At 50.3% G+C, this 15780-nt stretch overlaps 1 protein-coding gene across 6 annotated transcripts in view; it reads right to left on the reverse strand.

Moving 5' to 3' along the window:
• Positions 1–14560, reverse strand: part of DGLUCY (D-glutamate cyclase) — a 58736-nt gene extending 44176 nt beyond the window's left edge. For 3 of the 6 annotated variants that reach the window (XM_054567140.1, XM_054567145.1, XM_054567138.1), the window contains exons 1-3: positions 14371–14560; positions 10713–10809; positions 9525–9698 (exon numbers count right to left, since the gene is read on the reverse strand). The gene's annotated coding sequence lies outside the window, so the exon portion shown is untranslated. The remainder of the gene's footprint in view (positions 1–9524; positions 9699–10712; positions 10810–14370) is intronic. The other 3 variants (XM_054567143.1, XM_054567139.1, XM_054567141.1) reach the window with 2 other exon arrangements.
• Between the last annotated feature and the right edge of the window lie 1220 nt (positions 14561–15780).

The raw sequence follows: 15780 nt of genomic DNA on the forward strand, positions 1-15780 counted from the left end.
CTCCAGGGGGAGGTGGTGGTCAGACCAGCAGACGGGTGGAGGGAGGGGCTCTAGGCAGGGGACAACGTGAACAAAGGCAGGGAGGCACGTGGGGGCACCAGCTTCCTGTGCAGAGGAGGAGGAGGGGAGCAGGGGCTGGGAGGGTGAGCAGAGCCAGCCCTGGGAGGAATGTGGATCTATCCCCAGAACGACGGGAAATCACAAAGGTTTTCAGCGGTAGAGTGACTGGGTAGGACTTACCATTTATGCAGGTGGCTCGGGCTGCAGGTGTGGGGCCGACTGCAGGGCAGGAAAAGTGAGATGCTGGCGGATGAGGGGGAGGGAGGCCAGGCCAGAAAGATAAGCCCCTAGAACATCTGAGTCCCAGAAAAGGACCTTGCAGGAGAGATGCTGCCTTAACCCCTTGTGTGCCCCGCTGGACCAGCCAGTGCTCAGCACGCTCAGGTGGGGCCCAGGTTGCTCTTGTGAAGCAGGCACAAGGGGTCACACACACACACACACACACACACACACACACACTCACGGAGACAGTTCTCTGTTTCCCTTCAGTTCTGCCAGGCCAGAGCTCTGGATCTATTTCATTTCTTGCTGTATCTCTAGCGCTTACAACAGTGGCTGGCACGTGGGTGACACCCAATAAATGTCCACTGTCAGGAGGATGGGCAAAGCAATTGACACCCACAAAGGCAACCAAGATGAAGCAACCGGGATGAGGCAACCAGGAGGGGGCAGAGAGAAACCAGGTGGCTCAGAAGCCAAGGGAAGCAAGTTTTCAAGAGGAATTTATGGTCCTGGAGGTCAAGGAGGATAAAGCTTAAGCATCTATCAAACTTTACAACTCATGCTCTTTCTCCCTCCCTACCGTGTCAAAGCCATCACAGCTCTGCTGGCCAACAGGCACAGGGGCACCTTGTACATACAGAGGATGTGACCTTGAACGGTACAAAACATAATAGAAGACAAGTCTGTTTCCTTGACCCTCATAGTCGAGCCAAGATCACATTATTCAAAAGCTTAAGCAATTCCCGGTGTTATGAAAGTTTGTGTCTGGTTCCAGTAGCTGTCTCCCAGATCGCTTCCCCGGCGTCCCACACTTGGTCATGGAAGAACAGAGTAAGTAGGTGTGCAGACCTTGTCTCCGTTCATTAGTTTTTGTGGTGGGAGTTGTTCAACATTTGCCAAGACAGTTGCTGGTGGCAGCCTACATGCAACTGCAAATTTGCAAAATAGATGTTGCCATAAAGGAAAAAGACCTCCTAACTGTATAAATATTTCAGAAAAAATGTTTTCCATTACAATAACAGAGTCAAAAGGTTGAGCAAGTGCTATAAGTCTTGTGTATTGATTAGTATGGCTTACAAGTGCCCCCAATATGCAAAAGATTGTTAACAAAACAAGTTTTCTCAACCAAGGTCAATGGCTGTTTCTCCTTCTTCTCCTTCCTGAACAGTTCAGTCCTAGAGTCAGGAGGTGGAGCAGGGCAAGGCGGGCAGAGGATGGAGAGCAGGATGCCATGGAGGCCCAGAGCAAACGATCAGAGCCCACGTGCTGCGGGGACATCCCCAGGGATGTCCTGTCGTGTCACAGCCTGTTCGGGGAAAGGAGGGATTCTTCAGAGGGTTGGGAAGTGGCAGCCTGGCACGTGGTATTGGAGGGTAAGGACTGTTGGGGGGGCGGGGTGTGGCGGCAACATTTCAATAGTAATGAGCACATCAAGTGCCCATATCTTAGATTCTAAATACTAGTTTCCGTTAAAATAAATCAAGACTGGTTGAATGGTTGATTCTACAACTGGGGCAAAGGAATCAGAAGATGAACCTGGAACACCTTGTCATGTCAGAAAATGAGCATGCGCTCAAAGAATGATGAGCCACGTAGAAAGGGCGCCGATCAAAGGGCCTCTCTCTGGTCAAACTGGGGGCCACGTGAGTGTCAAAATAAATAATGAGGGGAATGGAGTTTAATTCACTAACTAATATAGGGACCCATATGGCTATAAAAATTAATTCAACTTAATGAGGAATGGGATATTTACATAGCTTCAGAGTAACTCCCTATAGAAAGCCTTTTAATTACAAAGAGGAAAACACTAGCTTTATCTTAGAAAAACCTGGTAGCTACCACCTTAATCATGTGATCAAAGTTAACATCATTAGGATAGAAACAAATCAAAATGGTGAGTCCCTTGGTAGGGGGTAAGAAGGATGCTAGGTCCCTGCTGTTCAAAGGGATATTTCTGCCAAAGAGACCTAACCTGCATTTGATCATGAGGGAACATTAGACAAACCTTCACGGAGGGGCATTCTAATCCTTGGGAGTGTTGAAGTCACGAAAGTCAAGGAGACACTGAGGAGCTGTTCTTCCAGACTGAAGGAGATTAACAGACATCACTAAATGCAAGAGTGATTCTGAACTGCATCCTTTTGGGATAAAGGACACTATTGTGAAAATTGGTGAAACTTGAATGGAGCCTGAGGATTTGATGGTAGTAATGAACCTGAGTTAGCTTCCTGGATTCAAAGGTTGTGTTGTGGTTAGGTAGGAAAATATTGGAAAGATGATAGGGCGCCAGCAAAACGTATTTTCAGAGAGTTTAAGGAAAAAAAGATTTTGTTTACCCTAGCAAATCTTCTGTCATTGTGTGATCATTTCAAAATTTAAAAATGATAAGGAATAAATTATAGAAAAAGGATAAACAAAATGTGATATATTCATATAATGGAATATTATTTAGCCTTTAAAAGGAAGGAAATTCACCCTGGCTGGTGTAGGTCAGTGGATTGAGTGCCTGTCTGCAAACCAAAGAGTTCTCAGACCCGTTCAATTCCCAGTCAGGGCACATGCCTGGGCCAGGTCCCCAGTAGGGGGCACGCAAGAGGCAACCACACATTGATGTTTCTCTACCTCTCTTTCTCTCTCCCTTCCCCTTTCTCTCTGAAAATAAATAAAATCATACATATATGTGTGTGTGTGTGTGTGTGTGTGTGTGTGTGTGTGTGTGTATATATATAGGAAGGAAATTCTGTCACAACCTGGATGAACCTTGAAGACATTGTGCTCAGTGAAACAAGCCAGACACAAAGGGGCAAATGCTGTGTGACTCCACTCACATGAAATACTTGCGTAGCCAAATTCATAGAGGCAGAAAGTGGACGAGTAGTTGCCCTGGGCTAGGAACAGGGGGGAATGGGGGGTTAGTATCAAATGGGGACAGGTTTCAAGTTTGAGATAATAAAAAAGTTCCGCTGATGCACAGTGAGGATGGCCACCCAACAGCGTGGGTGTACTCACTGCGACTGAACTGTACGCTGAGAACTGGGTAAGACAGTAAATTTTATGTTATATATATTTTACCACAATGAAAAAAAGGAAATCTACATTAAAATATTAAACTGTGAGCATTAAGGTACATTCACATTAGATGTTTCATTTCAAATTGTTGGTGTGAAAAGCGACACCAGGGTCGGTGTGTGTCTTAAATTACATACCAACTATTCTCTAGCTCAGCTTCCTGCTCCACCCCCTTGGAGAAGAGCTCATCTTGGCAAAGGGGTTGTTGTGTGTGTGCTTCACATGGCCACACAGCACCTCTATGACGGTGAAATTTGGGGAAAACTCTTTCTGCCAAACGTGGCCGCAAATGTCCATTCTTAGAAAGTTATAGACTATTTGAGAGCTTTGCTCTCCAGAGCAAATCTGCTTCTAGTTACGTCGTCAAATAAAGCGATCCGACCAGTGGCAACACTCCAAGGCGTGACACGCTTACAGGCGAGGCAGGCAAGCCCTTCCGCCTCACGGGTCGCTGGGCCCGGAAAACTAGAGCAGGCGCAGTGCTTGTTTAATCCAAAGGCTCCGCAATGGCTGCCAGGCCAAACCCCTGTGCCATGACACATAAGACATGGACCCGGATGGGCGGTAAGGGTCTGATGCTAGTAACAGGAGATGCCACGTCACATGGTTCCATGGGTGAGTCCTGGGGATCAACCGAGGGGCTGCTTAGATGTCTAGCCACCTTTCCACTGCACACCGCACACTGCGGCCTGACCCACAAGCCTCTCTCAAGGTCGCTGTGAGCATCCCTCCCTGGCGGAGAAGCCAGAGGCTCCATGGACTTCTACTGCTAGGAAAGGGCTTGCCTGGCGGTAGCGGCCTGACGCGCTGTCTGCGTACAGAGATGTGCTGAACCAGCCAGCAAAGCCCCTCGGCCCTTCGGGCCTTGGTCCCTTCATGGCAGATGCCAGGCATGCCAGGGTAGGTGTTCCTTCAGGGCCTCCCAGTTTTACGATTTTCACAATCTGTAACTACTTAGGCAATAATGGATGAGTGAGTGGCAGTAGTGACTGTTAAAGTTGTAAAAAATTCCTTTGTAAGAGGTGTGCGCGCGCGTGTGTGTGTTTCTTTGAGGGTAAAGTTAACGCTCAGTTGGTCGGTTCTTAGAATTATTAATCTCACAAGGGCACATTAGTCCAAATGTATACTTGTCCTACTCTAAAGGAAGGATGCCACCATCTGAGAGCGAAAATGTATGGAAACAAATACACCTATCAGAGCTCCATTACAGACAGAAGTAGCTATTAGGGGACAGATCTAATAATACATGCCCTTTCCACTTAATCCTCTTTTTAAAAAAAAGATTTTATTTATTTATAGAGAAAAGGGAAGGGAGGGAGAAAGAGAGAAACACCGATATGTGAGAGAGATATAGATTGGTTGCTTTTCTTCTCACACATCCTCACCTGAGGACCTGGCCCACAACCCAGGCATGTGCCCTGACTGGGAATCAAACCAGTGACCTTCTGGTTCACAAGCCAACACTTAATCCACTGAGCCACATTAGCCAGATGTCAACTTAACTCTCTTATACTAGGCCTAAAGTAAGACAAGTTAAAAGGGTGCGTGTCTATGAGGGTGACATTTTAGAAGACATACGATAGGCCTAAATCCAAATAAAAAATGAACTAAGCTTGGCCAAACAGGTTCATGTATACACACCCATCAACCGTTACGCAGAGATGGTTACGGAAACACCCGGGGATGGCGCCAGCGGTTGCTTCAGAGGGTCTTCAGCCCATTAAAACGGCAGCGGCTGGGCCCGCCTCTGCACTGCCTGAGGGCTCAAAAACGGAAACCACAGTCTCAGATGCGACTGTGCTCTTCCCTGTTCTGCTTTCTGGCTGGGATCCCCTGAGGTTTCATTTTTTGAGTATTCCTGGCCAGAAAAGTTTCGGGGCTCAGTCCTTACCCCACGACAGCGCCACATCCAGGCAGGATCGGGACAGTGGACTTCCCTGGGAGGACAGGGAAGACTGAGAGAGAAGGGTTCGAAGGGAGGGCGCCCTTGGGGCCGCAGGCTCTCAAGGTGAGAAAGTCAGAAGCCTCAGGGGGTGGTCCTCTCCCCTGGTCTCGGGGCTGGGCCCTTTGGGGGTCCTGCCGCAGGCAGCAGCCAGAGCACCGCAGAACCGCTCTCCCCAGCGGGCCTGCGTTTCCATGGGAACAGCTGCGAGCCCCGCACGGGAGGGCTGGCGGTGTGCTCCATCTATTTCTATGGCACCGATCACCATGGCACCTACCTGCTTCGAAAAGCACAGGCTAAAAACGGAGCACAAAGAAGAGGGGGCCATCTACTTCCCCGCTGTCAGCTCCCCTGCGGCTCACGTGGACCTTACTCCCTGTTTTTGTTGTAAGTGCCCTTAAAAAAAATAAAAGGCTTACTATCAGCATCAGCGCCATGTAGGAGTGATGTGCCCAAGGCTCCAGGACGAGCCCGCACAGGAAGTGGCTCCTCCCAGGGCCCGTTCAGGGCCCCTTGGATGGCCTTTGGGGAAGCGGAAAAAGCAGGGAGTAGGGGAGAGGGATCCCAATGTGCACAGATGACCCCAGAGAGGACCTGTGTCTATTCCAACAAGGGGATCATGGGCTCTCCTGGGAGCATATGGGACCTTCTCCCCAGGGCAGGACCCACAGGCCAAAGAGCCCCGCCGAAGGTTTCCTTCAGTGACAGTGATCACCCTGCCAGTTGCTGGGGTCAGACAGAACTTGAGTTCGAGTCTGGACTCGGCCACTTGCCATCCAGGCGAGATCAGCGGTCACCCTCTCGGAAGTCTGAGGTACTCATCTGTAAGATGGGGGTGAGGATACGCACCCCACGGGGACGAGCCACGGGCTGCGACCTCAGCCTTTGTGGTGTCCCTTGCTTTCCCTGTCTGCGAAACGGGGAGAATCATCGCCCCTGCCTGGAAGGGGCTTTGCGGTGGTTCGAGGAGACAATGCGTGTGACGTGCTGAGCAGAGCCCTCGAGCTGCTGGAGACGGGGGGGGGGGGGGGGGGGGGCGTGAGGAGGAGGAGGCAGAGACAATGGCCAGTACAGCGCTGCCCAGCCCTGCTTCTCCCGGCCTGACACCCTGCCCTCTGTCCTGGCGGGGCAGGTACGTGAGTAGCCCCTTGTCCCCAGCTTCCTATACTCATCAAGGCCTTGGCCACGAGACACGTGACCGAGAACAAGCCCGTGCTCCGAAGCACGTGTCACCATGTGTAGGGTCATCAGCCAGGGGACTCGCTGTGGCGTGCTGGACCATGGAATTCTAACTGGAAAAAGTTGCAACATGGTTGCCTGCCTGTGCAGTTTGGAATCAAGCAGGCCGGGGTGTTCCAGTCTCCCTTCTCCCAGCTACAAGCTGAGTGCCTCTGGGCAAGCCGCTTAACTTCCCTTTCCTCCTTGTCAGTGAAATGGGGTGATGCTTGTGTCCTGGGAAGGTTGGGAGCATCGAAGGAGAAACTTCGGGGAAAGTGCATGGTGCGCACTCAGAGACTGTGGACTCCCTTCTCTATTCACCCCATGGAACATTTTAAGGCAGAATAAGTATGTAATGACTAAAGGATTAGCCTTCATAATAGAAGGAAACAGGCCTGTTTCCTGAATCTGCTGCTGCTGCCGCCGAATGCTCTGCCAATGAAACTCCTAGGCCCCCAGAGCCCCCAGGGCCCCCAGGGTCCCCACTGCCCTCTCAGGTGCTTCTTCTCACAGGCCCACGCAGGACTGCGCTGCCCGGCCCAGCGGGACTGCGGCTCACTCTCACGCGCAGCTTGCTCGTGCCTTTTAATTGCACAAAATCATTTTCCCTGTTGTGAGCATTGTGCTGTCTCCCTGCCAAATCGCACCCCCAAGAGCGCCCAGTTTCCATTTGGGGATCCATGTGCTTCCAACAAACTGGACTCTGCTCCAAGGTTCTGGTTGTGAACCTAAGCTACCCCAATCCCATGCTTCTGTCCCCTGCGAGCGGAGATTGGTTCATGTGTTGGACCTAGGTTGGTTCCATCAAAATGACTGTCAGGACCAATTGGAGTTGGGCTTTCTGTGGCATTAGGATAAAAGAAAAACACCTGGGACCCTCCTTCCTCTTTGTAGTCTCAGAGCCCTTGCCACACTGACAGCTTAACTTCAAAGTGAGGTCTTGAAGCAAGTCCACCGAATGCTACTTCTTCCTTCACCCTCGGCTACTATGCCCAATCAAGGACAGACCACAGACATAACCCTAACAGTAGGGCCCTCTGAGGTCAGGACTGTCTCCATTCTCCTGGTGAGGACACCGAGGCCCAAAAGGAGGTGAAGACATTTTCTCCGAAGCTACACAAGTCATCATTGGTCAGAGCAGAAATAGAAATGAGGATCCTGGAGATACGTAGGCTGCGAGTAAGTTCTGATTTCTTTTTCTAAATATTCTTTCAATTCCCCAGTTGGATTATAAATTTCTTGAGTCCAAGCCTATCTTTTTTCTTCCTATTTTGACCATCCATTGTAGTTACTTAAGGAGTGTTTGTTACGAAATGGTCAGCAGAGTCTCCTGCAGCAAGGAACACGCCAGCCCGGGAGTCTGACAATACCCGGAGGTCTGCTGAGCACTTTAAAAAGTACCAGGCACTGCGCTTTAGTAACTGCTTGACATATATAATCGCATTTTAAAAAATGGTTCATTGTATTTACGTTATTCTTGGACTCAAGGGCAAGTGGCCTTTCGCCAAGCCCTGTGAGTGGAACCTGCTTGGACTGGGAGCGGAGGAACAAACAAAGAGGGCAGTGGCCCCTTCCAGTGGCAAGTGGCACATATGTGCCTGGGAAGGGCAAGGACTCTGGGTTGGGTTCTGGGCTCGAGGTGGTCTTATTATCTGGGTGGCCTCACACGTTACTTGCATATGTGCGCTTCCATTTTCTCATTTGTCAAATGAAGACATAATCCCAACCTCTCTGGGAGATTCAGTCCCATCAGTGAAACACCCAGAACAACACAGGGCATAGTTTTGTTTTCCTCCCACTATATTTCTTCTTTGCTGGGCACCACCTAGCAGCTGGTGCTCCCTGGCCCCTTCTCCATGGACTACGGCCAACCGTACCCAGCAGCCAAAGAGAAATACGGAAACTGAGAAAACAGCGGCCGCCAGGTGGGGGAAGTTTCCACCCCACTCCTTGCCAAACAGATTTGCTGCAGGGAAGCAGAGTGAGCCAAGGGGCACTTGTAACCCAGCCTTTGTTTCATTACAGATTCATTGCGTTTAGATTCTAAGTCCTTTTCCTTTTGTCTCTGCCTACAAAGCCCCGAACAGTTCCAGATCTCACAGCCGGGGCACCAGGTCTGACTAATTAAGGGAGGAAAGGGGATGTGCCCCGTGGCTCAGGACACATTTTCAGTTAGGACGTGAAGTTGTTCCTCAGCACAGCCAGGCCTCCCTTAGACTTCAGAGCTCTCACAAAGCCAGCGTGCGCTTGCCTCGGGGCTCTTTGTCCGCACAGGGGGGAGTTACACCTCTTCAGGTAAATGGGACTGAGCTGCGTTTTTCTGGGGCTTAGGTGGGGGTGGGGTAGGGAAGCCTGAGGGACTACTGAGAGATTTTACACTTTATCACCTCCCCTAATCTCTCCTTTCCTCAAAGAAGACAGGTAGGCCCAGTATTTTGTTCCTGCCCGGAATGAGGCTGCTGGTGTTGAATTTATATCCGTCGGCTGGAAACAGTTTAGTTCCTATCTATGAGTGGCAGTGTTCTCAAAGTGTAGCTCTCCAGAACACCTGCATCAGAATCCTGGATAAAAACACGGATTTGTGGCTTCACGCAATTCCCACTGAATTAGACCCTAAGCAAGATTGAGAACCTTGAGTAGCAGTTAAGAACATGGGTTTTAGAGTCAGATAAATACGGAGGAACTGCAGACTCCAGCTCCACCACCTACTCCCTGGGGACCTCGGGCAAGACACCTAATCTCTGTGGGTCTCGGGTTCAGCGCCTGGACAAAGGGAATGCTGAAAATTCCAGGAATATGGAGCTCGTGGCTGTTACAAGGATGAAGTGAAATAATATATGTTTAGCAATACTTGGCAAACAGTAAATGTTTGATGCATGATAACTCTTTTTTTTTATATGATACCTGCACTCAAACAGTCCTAGGACCTGACAAGAAGTAATAAACTTGGCCATCCGCAACCAGTGTTAAGATCTCTGCTGCAGTACTTCCCACTATATAGGCTTTGACAAACCTTCAAGACCAGCAACCAGACCCGGGCACATCTGGAACCCCACGAACTCCACCAGGACTCAGCGTCTGATCTTCAGCGACCGTCCACCAGGAGAGGGCAGCAGGAGAGAGCAGAGTCTAAGCCTGTAGCTCTTCAAGTCACAATGCCCAGGTGTCTGGGGCACTTGCGCTCGGTCTGGTGGGTACAGGAGGGGCAGCATGGGTTACCAGTGGGTGGCGGCTCCCTATCTGACTCTTGGTCTGACTCACAGATGATTTCCTTTAGGAAACCACACTAGCATCGCTATATTGCAGGAAACAAAACTGTTGAGATGTAGATATTGGGAGAATAGACTAAGCCAGGGGCTGGCAAATTTTTTTGTACAGGCTTTGAGCTAAGAATGTTTTTTTTTACAATTTAAGTGAGTGTTAAATGGGAGTGAGTGGGGGGAAAAGTCTCCAGTTGAAAGATATGGAAAATAGTGCCCAGCAAAGTTGAATGGAAACCTAGAGCAGAGAGCCATGGGGGTAGGAGCTTAAGGTGGAGGGTAACACTGGTACCAACACTCAAGAAGATGGCGTCAGGCCAGGGAGGAGAAGCAGCCACGGGGCCTGAAACGTGGCTGTCCTTCACGACTTCTGCCTGGGCACTCGGTCATGGGAGCGGAAACCACAGCCTGTGTGCACAGTTTTGTCCAGAAGCGGCTGTGAAGGGAAAGAGAAAGGGAGGCTGGAAAGAAGAGTTAGATGGAAACGTGGGACCACAAGCAGAGTGTTTTTCAGACCGGAGAGATGTGACCTGTTTAGGTACTGATGCGAGCTGTTGGCAGACACGAGGCTGAAGGTGTGAAGGGGAGAACAATGAATGGAGGAGGGCTCCGCGGGAGATGGGAGGGCGCCTGGAGCAGCAGCGGGGGAAGGCCGGCGGTGGCAGGAACGCCCTCCTCCCGGGCACCGAGCCAGCGGTGGTGAAGTGGAGCGGGAGGGACGCCGCACAGTTGCCTGGAGGACCCTGAGAAAGTTTCCTGGGGAGGAGGGCTCGATTCTGTTCAATTTTATCAATGGAGAGGGTGGATTCTCTACTGACAACGAGATACAATGAAACAGAGGTTAAAAAAAGAATTGAGCCATGGCCAGGTAGCTCACTTTGTTGGAGTGTTGTCCTGTATGCCAAAAGGCTGTGGGTTTGATTCCCAGTCAGGGCACCTACCTAGGTGGCAAGTTCGATCCCCGGTTGGGGCATGTTCAAGGAGGCAATGAATTGGTGTTTCTCTTTCACATTGATGTTTCTCTCTCTCTCCACTGCTCTGTAAAATCAATAAACATCCTCAGGTGAGAATTAAAAAAAAAAAAAAGAAGGGTTGAGAAAAGAGGGACAGTCAGGAGGAGGTGCTGATGTCAATGGGACCAGAAAATATCTAGGGACATCTGCAAGGGTTTCCAGGCAACCTTGGGGGTCCAGGACTGTAATGGCTCAGACAGACATGGTGGACCAGTGATCAGCATCCCAGGGAGGAGCAGGGCAGAAATGCCCCAGAAGTGGGGTTCAGCTGGGTGGGTTCACACAGATGGAAAAGTGGACAAGCGTGATTAGAGAGGCATGCAGGGCAGAGAGAAGAGCCAGCCTCCACTGGCAACTGAAGTAGCCCCTGGTTTGACAGTAGTTACTGGTTCAGGTGTTTGGCAGAGGGTTCAAGCTCACTTCCCTATATAGACTAGACTCCCTCTGCAACAAAGAAAGTGACTGGAGGCAGGTTTAATAATATTGGAATGAGTGAGTGAGTGATAAATTAAATGGGCTTAGAACAAACAAAATAGAAACAGACTCGTGGATGCAGAGAACAGGCTGAGGGTTGCCAGAGGGGACGGGGGGTTGGAGGGACCAGGTGAAAAAGGTGAAGGGATCCAGAAGGACAAATTGGTAGTTACAAAATGGTTACAGCGAGGTAAAAACAGCCAAGGGAAAACAGTCAATAATATTGTAATAACTGTGTGTGGTGCCGGCCGGGTACTGGAATATCAGGGGGACACTTTGTAAAGTATGAAGTCGAACAGTTATGCTGTGCACCTGAAACTAATACAAAATAACATTGACTGGCAACTGAAAATTGAAAAATAAAAATTTAAAAAATGAATAGGTTTAGTGGAATGAAAGAATGAAAGTTCTGTTTTATTAGGGAAGCAGAAACCTTATGCTGTGCAGCCCCACCCGCCAAGGGTGAGCAGTTTCTGACCGGCTGGACCCTCAGGCATAACTCTGAGAAGGTCCGTAGCGACCACGGCTGTCCCCTCCTTCACCCTGTCCAGCCCCCGCCTGCCTTCAGAGCCCTGGTGTCGAGGTTGCTGTGCATGACGTCCTATTTCCAGAGAACAAAATAAAGTAAAGGGTAGGTGTCAGGCTGGTCCTGGGCCACCGAGGAGCCAGATCCAATCTGTTATGTTAAATATTATTAGAAAAATACCAGAGATGGAAACAACCCAAGTGTCCATTAGCAGATGAATACATAAACAGACAGAAGGAACCTGGGTTCCTGAATGATCATGTGGAGCAGAGTTGTTTACTTGACCTGACCATGGCTCTTAGCCATTAGGTGAAAGAGAAATACACTTCTATCCTTTCTGAGCAAATGTATTTTGGGGTTTTTTTTGTTACCACTTAGCTCATCCCCTGCCTAATACTAAGTGTTTCCCAAAGGTACAGAGAATAATAATTTTTGTACAGATAGTGATATTTATAGAAAACGTACTCTGTGCCAGGCATTGTTCTAAACACTTAACATGTATTATCTCATTTAATCTGCCCAAGACTCACTAGGTGAGGGCTGTTATCCCCATTTCACAGAGAAGGAGGCCCAGGGAGATTCAGTACTTTTTCTAAAGACTCATAGCAATTGAGTGGCCTAACCAGCAGCCAGGCAAGAATTCTGGAGGAAATCATACCCTTAGTCACTATGTTTATTAAAGCATCACTTTTTACAATTCCACACAGTCAAAAGGACACGCTGAGTTTTCCAGATAGCTGTGCCCGGATATTAATTTGTCTTCAAAATTCCTGCAGGACCAAGGCAAGTCATTGATCGTCTCTACTAACTGGTTTCCTCACAGAGAGCCCAGGAAGGGGGACCCACAGTATCGACCTCACGGAACCGCTGGAATGATAAAATGAACTGCTGTATGTTTAAGAAATGCTTTGAGAGCTATACGTGTGGCATGAATTAAATATTGCTTTAGGAGGGCTGGGAAATCCTTAAAACCAAAAATAACAAAATGCACTCCATTTTTTAAAAATGCAAATGCCATCTAGCAATTTGGCAGGTCGCCTGGAAAGGCTGCCGAAATCGGTCAGGGAGAGGGGTACGTTTGGTTTCGTGCATCTGCCATCCTCAACCGAAAAAGGGCAGACTAAATGAAATTAATTGGAAGAGAGCGTACCTGTGTTTGTGGTTTGCATGTGCACCCACACACACACACGCACACACACATACATATAAACACAGACACAGGCTCTCAGTAGAAGAGAATCGTTACCACCAAGTGCAGGAGGAGCAGCAATCTTCAAGGCCTCTGGGAACCAGGCAGGTGCCGGGGTTGGGGAGTGGGACTGGGAAGACAAACTACTACTGTGTGAGCAGGGACCTTGGGGCACAGGAGCTCCAGCTCTAGCTGTCCTGCTGTGGTGGGAGCCTGGTGTTGACACGCCTTTCAGAGTCATAAGTACAATTTCCCCATTTTCCAGGCATGCTGAAATTTGCAAATAAAACATGTCAAGGGCCACCAGTTGATCTCCTGGGATTTAACCCTGCAGCCGGAAGTCACCTTTAACTCTTTAAGATGTTTCATCAAGATTCTGCACAAACTGTGGTTGAGCTTCCTCTCAGCTCCTCCCACCCCGCCCCGTCCTGACTCCCTGCCCCTTCCTCTCCCTTCTTCCTCCCTTAGCTCTACCCCTCAGGGGCAGCCAGCTTTCCCTTTGCTTTCAATTCTGGAAATTCTCTTCCCCCTCCTTTTAGTTTGTACCCAGTTATTTTGGAGACACAAGTGAGCTTCCCTCCCTGCATGCCAATCAGAGCCAGCGTTCTGATTTCTGCCGAGGGACAGAACCTCAGCCTGCTGCCTGCTGCACCCCGCGATAATCTTTGCATGTGTTCTCATGAAGTGAGGTGGACTACAGTTCGCTCTCGATTGTCTGTAATGAAGGAGGGGGCAGGGAGGCACACAGAATGCCAGGGAGGAGATACCCGGAAGCCACGGGGGTTGGCCTGTGGTGTTTGGTGGTGTACAAGTCAGAAGCATGCCACTGCAGTCGCTTGCGCCACGTTGGTCCTAGACCACCCCACCCAGTGGAGACTGAGACCGGCAGACCTGCGGTCAGGACAAGGCCTTGAAGAAAATGTACAGAGGTCCGCCCCAGGTGGAGGCGATGGCCTGGTTGCTGCCTTACCGCCTCCTCTTCTCAAATGTCCCTGCCTGTCAGCAAGCTCCTGTCCCAAAGGTTGGCAGATACCGGACAGGCTTCAGTTTCACTTTCTTTGCCTTCACGTGACCTTGGGGGTTCTCAGGGCAATGACATGGACCACGAGATCCAGGCAGGAAGGAGGACCAGCAGGAGAAATGCTACCCACACCTGAGGTGTTGTCCATCCTCACACACTACCTGTCATGAGCTGAGCCCTGACTTTTCAAAGGGAGATAAGTTCCCACCCTTGGAGAACTTTGGGAAATTTTCTGCTTGCTCATTGGCTGTGCCCTCCCTGGGGGTGGGCTCTTTGCACACAGTTGGCTCCTCGGGTGGGAGGGGTGGGGGGTATGGCTGGGTGAGAGCTGGGAGGGCAGGCCTGTGCTGTGTCTGTGCTCTCCCCCTGGACTTACCGTTTGTTTGGGACGTCTGGACTAGGGCTACAAACAGTTCCTCTCTTTGTTTCCACAGCTTTGCAGAATGTGCTTCCCTCAAAAAGGCATAAAGGTCCTCTTTCTTTGGCTCGCCTGCGCCCCCGGGGCTGCTCTGCAGAGCTTCGGTCTGCAAGCCCAGGCCGGTCCCAGCACTGAGTGTGCCTATTGGCTGACTGGGCAGCCTGCACTCACGTGGCCTGTACGATGGTGGGTGGCTTCCTTGGCAGCCAGCTAGCCCCGATTCTTAAAGCTGCAGAGCCTCTGGCAGCTGGGTGGACCCGGTAGCTTGCGCCCCATGCTCCCTTCAGGAGTTGGCCTGCCCTCCCTGGAGACAGGGCAGCCTAACGCCAGGGCATGGCTGACATCACTCTGAGAATTTGGAAAGATTCCCACGCCAGGGGCGCAGCCCCAGAATTACTGCCGTAATCGATCTGGGGGTGCAACCTGGGCACCATTTCCCTCTTGGCCTCACTTTGCTCGCGGTCACCTTGGTCAGTAATGAGGATTAACTGAAATAATGGGCATGGAGCATTTGAGCAGCACCTGGCACTCAGGAAGTGCCCAACAGACATTGGCTCTTAGGATTTGCAGCTGGATGCCTCCTTCAAGGGAGAGACAGGATCTACTTTCTCCTGATCTGTCTCCTGCTTCGCAGCCATCGGGACTTCTCTTTCGCCCTAGGGTTAAGCCCAAACATCAGAGGAAGTCATTCACCAGGTGGACCCTGCCCCAGCCTGTGGCTTTCCCTTCTCTGCCTCTCCTCAACCTTGGCACCCCCACCTGAGAGAGCAGGTCACACCCCTGAGCTCACTGTAGGTTCTCCCTTTCAGTGCCAGCCCTTTGCATGCCCCTACCTAGCCCTGGCTCACTTTTTCCGCCCTCTGCCTCCAACAGGCTACCTTCTCCCCTTCCCATATGAATTGGCACAGGCGTGGCTTTCATCCCTGGCTCCCAAGTACAGGTGAGATGCCCCCCGTGTGTCCCCACAGTACCCCGTGCCCTTCCTCCTCGTGCGCTCAGCCCTAAGCATTGCCTGGGCACATTCACGTCTCTGCTTCCAGTGGCGGGAAGCTGGGGTGGGCAGGGACTGTTTTACTTGCCACCACATGTTTTATAATATTGGAATGAGAGAGTGAGTGATGAAATAAATGGGTTTAGAACAAAATAGAAAGAGACTCGTAGATGCAGAGAACAGGCTGAGGGTTGCCAGAGGGGAGGGGGGTTGGAAGGACCAGGTGAAAAAGGTGAAGGGATCCAGAAGGACAAGTTGGTAGTTACAAAATGGTTACAGCGAGGTAAAAACAGCCAAGGGAAAACAGTCAATAATATTGTAATAACTGTGTGTGGTGCTAGGCGGGTACTTGGAATATCAGAGGGACACTTTGTAAA

This window comes from Pteronotus mesoamericanus, unplaced genomic scaffold, assembly GCF_021234165.1.
Source record: "Pteronotus mesoamericanus isolate MK-2021 breed Mesoamerican mustached bat unplaced genomic scaffold, CSHL_Meso_final contig_182, whole genome shotgun sequence".
Taxonomy (NCBI): domain Eukaryota; kingdom Metazoa; phylum Chordata; class Mammalia; order Chiroptera; family Mormoopidae; genus Pteronotus; species Pteronotus mesoamericanus.